Source organism: Neopelma chrysocephalum, unplaced genomic scaffold (genome assembly GCF_003984885.1).
Source record: "Neopelma chrysocephalum unplaced genomic scaffold, ASM398488v2 Primary Assembly neopelma1_361, whole genome shotgun sequence".
Classification (NCBI taxonomy): domain Eukaryota; kingdom Metazoa; phylum Chordata; class Aves; order Passeriformes; family Pipridae; genus Neopelma; species Neopelma chrysocephalum.
The window spans coordinates 1,446,203-1,450,417 of NW_020898025.1; the positions used below are offsets into that span (position 1 = coordinate 1,446,203).

General features: G+C 62.7%; 1 protein-coding gene across 2 annotated transcripts in view; it reads right to left on the bottom strand.

Annotated features, from left to right (window-relative positions):
- Positions 1-369, bottom strand: part of AHDC1 (AT-hook DNA binding motif containing 1) — a 58,623-nt gene extending 58,254 nt beyond the window's left edge. Inside the window, exon 1 of one of the 2 annotated variants that reach the window (XM_027705962.1) lies at positions 253-369. The gene's annotated coding sequence lies outside the window, so the exon portion shown is untranslated. Of the gene's footprint in view, positions 1-87; positions 187-252 lie in introns of those variants that run through there. The other variant, XM_027705963.1, reaches the window with a different exon arrangement.
- Between the last annotated feature and the right edge of the window lie 3,846 nt (positions 370-4,215).

Sequence of the window (4,215 nt, forward strand, 5' to 3'; positions counted from 1 at the left end):
CTTTTTTTTTTTTTTCTCTCTCCCCCCCCCCTTCGCCTCTCACACACACACAAAAGGCAGCGGAGCGGGAGGCGGAGGGGAACCGACCTCCCCTCTGCGCCTCCGCCGCTCGCCGCCTGCGGAAAGCAAAGAAAGACACAGCGCAGCAGAGCCCTGGCTTGCCGCTGCCTCCCCCCTTCCTCCTCCTCCTCCCTCCTCCTCCTCCTCCTCCTCCTCCTCCTCCTCCTCCACCACCTCCTCCCTCTCTCTTGCCTTCTGCCGCTCCCGGCTTTGTGGGGGCTGGGATAAAAGGGGGGGAGCAGAGCCGGCGGCCAGGCGCGCCCAGCCCCTCGCTCCTCTCTCCGTGCGCGGCGGGGACCGCGGCTCCGCTTCGCTCCGCTGTCAGCGGCACGGCCAGCATCCGGCACCCCGGGGAGCCGTGCAGCACCGCCGGGGCATGCCGGGCCTTGTAGTCCTTCCTTTTCCCCCCCCTCTTTTTTTTCCCCTCCTTCCTTTTCTCCCCCCCCACCCCTTTTTTTTTTTTTTCCTCTCTCCTCCCAGTCGCTGCGAAGCGCGCAGGGAGGGGCGCAAATGGGCGCGCGGCCGTTGCGCGCCGCGCTGGGAGGGGGGGGGGACTTACAGAGAGGGGGGAGTTTGGTGGGGGGGACCCCGAGGGGGGGGTAACCCCCCCCCCCCCCCCAGGTTGCCCCCCCCCCCTCCCCGAGGTCCCAGTGGGATGCGCGGGGCATTGCTGCCCTCTCCCGGGTTGCACCCGCACTGCGCACCCCCTCCTTAGGGATGCAGGATTTGGGGATACACACACCCCCCTCTGCGGCCCCCCCCTCACAATCCGGGGTGCGCCTCGTCACCCTCTCCAACTCAGCACCCCTGAGCCCTCACACACCCCTACGGAGCCGGGTATCCCCAAGGAGCCAAGCACCTCTTTTGGCCCCCCCCCACTTTTAACTCTTTTTTTTTTTTTTTTTTTTTTTTTTAAACCAAAGCTCTATACGAGGCCTGGAAACATCCCTGCTGTTTGCTAACACCCTGCTCCTCCAATTTCTTTGGGATACAGCGCTGCGTCCCCTCTTGGCCATGTCCCAGAGGGAATGCCAGGAGGGAAGGTGGTGACTAAGACTGCTCAGGACAGCGGTGGCAGAGCAGGGAGCTGCCCCCCCAGCTCCTTGATCACCCCATAACCTCCCTCCCCATGGCTCCAAGGAGCATCCCCCCGGCACCAAGTCTCCGTCGCTGTTAATGTTCCCGGAGCCGGGTAGATACAATATAATTAAAGCAGATAATACCGGTGATGTTTGTTATGACACCGTGTTTTTGTGAGTGACGAGTGAAGGGTTAACTCCAGGGAATTGGGAATATTGCCTGGCTGCTAATAACACGTGAGTCATCGATGGAATAACACATGGGTGCAGGGAGAGACACAGCACCTGGCTCCACAGCAGCCCTCTGCCTGCGTGGGGCAGCTCGGGCTTGGATGTGTGTTTTTGGATCAACAGGCAGCCAGGGAGGAATCTGTGCTCTGGATGCATCCCGGGCACCCCAGTTTCACTGCTGAAACGGGAGGAACCGGTGAGCTGGGGTCGAGCTGAGAGTGGCCTTCCAGCAGGGACCTGCTGCAGCTGGAAAGGCGTCAGCTCCGTCCCCTCCGTGCGCCCCAGCGGGATCAGCGGGGCTGGATTTGGGCCTGGATTTGGGACTGGCTGGACTCTGCACACCCTGGATAAGGATGGGGCATGGACTGCATCGCTCCTGGGAGCGGAGCAGAGAGGAGGCCTGGGCTCCAGCCCGGTCAGCAGAGGAATCTGCACACGCAGACAGGATCGCTGCAATTGCTGGTGGCTGAGTGAGCAACTTTGCAGGCTTCCTCGTCCCCTCGCCCTGAATGTCAGCTTTGAATTTTCTTGCTATTTTTAGGGACGGTTCAAAGGAAAAAAAAAAAAAGCCCCACCGAGGAGAATCCCTCCCTTCTCGCCTTGCAGGGCTCTGAGCCCCATGAATATTGCAAGGCTGTGGATCACTGTACCTGTGCAGGGATGAGGGGAGTGGGACAGAGGGATGGGGCAGGGAAGAGAGGGAGGTCGTGCAAAAAACATGACATTGCAAGCGGAATGGGTTAGAATGTAAAAGATTTATTAATTTAATCCGAAGCATTAAAAGGTCATGTATTAATCAAAGAGATGCTTAAAACTGTCAAAGTCCTTTGTCAGGTTTGAAGTGCATCTCTATAGTTATCATAAAATATATATATCAGTCTGGCATGGAGCCCTGGGCAGGGCTGGAGGAGGATGAGGAGGAAAATGAGGCTCTTCACAGTGGGATGGACACCCCCACCCCAGCCCTGCCAGGCTCCTGTGGGTGCCCAGCACCCCCAGGCTGAGCTGGGTACCTTGTGGGTCACCCTGCTTGTCCCCAGGCCTGGGTTTGTCCCCCCTCAAGTCAGGCTTGTGCCCTGCAGTGTGTTTGGGGTTGTTTTTGGGGTCTGGATTTGGGGTAGAGATGGGTGTGATGGGGTTGGGAGTGGGGTCCCCCACGTGTCCCCATGGGCACAGGTGGCTCCTGGCCCTGGCAGGGGACATTGGGGTGGGTGAGCTGTCCCCGTGCCACTCGTGTCACAACCCCGCGGGTGCTCAGCCCTGCCCGTATCTCTTTGCAGCTGGGGAGGTGGCTGGCGGAGGCGGGTCCCCAGGGCCACCCGGGTCACCCGGGCACCCTGTCCCCTCTCCCAGCCAAGTGCTGTGTCAGCAGCGTTGGCGTGGACTTACGCTACCATCTAGTGGCTGCTTTGCCGAGCCGGGGCCACCGCTGTCCCCGGCTCAGCCCGTGTCCCCGCACCCCGCGACCCACCCCCCTCCCCAAACCCGGGGGGCGAAGCCACCCCCGTGGCCAGGACCAGGAGGACCTGCCTGGGTTTGTCCCCTCAAAGCTGGGGTTGGCTTGGCTGGGGGGTGGCGGCAGTTGTCACCCCAAAAGCCACCAGCTCCCCGCGGTGGGAGCAGGGGGTTTGGGGGCAGTGGGGTGCAGTGGGGGAGATCTGGGGTGCGCGGGGACAGGGGGCCGAGGGGACAGCGAAAGGTGTTCGATGCTTTGCTGGGATACAGGAGTTGCACCGTCCAGGGACCCCAATGGGATTGGGGGGGGAAGTTCCTGCCCTCCCGACGTCTCTGAAGGGTTTGAGCCGGATAGATTTTACCTCCATGAATGTAACTGCGGCAGAAGAGCCCCATTTATCCCTGAATTCCAGCCTCAGGCTGCCCCGGAGCAGCAGCAAAACCATCCCAGATTTCTCCCAATAAAGCAATTTCCGAGCAGCCCCGTGCCCGGCACAGCGGGGCTCCCGCTGTGCCCCCTCCCCATCGCCTGTGTCTGCGCTGTCACCTGACCGTCCCCACGCCCAAGAAACCTCCGTCCCCAAATCCTGCTGCTCCCCCACTGCTGTCACAGATGCTGCTGTTGTCGGAGCACAGCTCTTCCCAATTATCTGTTGTTTTTCCACGGAAAAAAAGGTGTCCCCTCCCAGCGACTGGAGCTGAGCTGCTGGGTGACTGCAGATAAATCCATCTGTGCCTCAGTTTCCCCTCTGGGGACACAGCCCCTGCAGGCCTGGACCAGCAGGCTCAAGCCTGGTCAAGCCTAAACCCACATTTTTGGCCATTTTCCACTGTTGTCTGGCCATCGCTGCCGCGGAGACGTGGCTCCGATCCACGACCCAGGAGCTCTGCGGGCTCTGCCAGTCCCCAGGGAGCCGGGGCCGAGGGGGACGGGGGCAAATCCCCGCCGTGCTTCGGGCGGGCACGGCTCCTTCCCGGCCACGAGGGTCCGCAGCAGCACCTCGGGGGCGAGGGGACCCCCGGGGAGGGGTGGCAGTGCCGCGGCTCCCCCGTGCCAGGGTCTGCGGCGCCGGCCATCTGCGGCGGGCTCGCAGCTGCGCCCACCGCGCTCCTGGCACAGGGTGGGCACGCTGGCTCCAGACCCCCCCGCCGGGAGCCCCCGCCGTGGGCCCGGCCTGGCACGGTGCTGACAGAGCAGCCGTCCGGAGCTGGGCACCACGGGGATGGGGGTCCTGGGGAGCAGCGGGGGGACCTGGTGATGCTGGATCAACCCCCGGGGGCAGGGAAGGCGGTGCTGAGCTGCTCTGGCTCCTCTCTGAAGATGCTGCAGCTGTGACGCCACAGGGATGCAGCCAGGAGGGGAAGAGCCCCCCCAGCTTTGCCCTCCCCC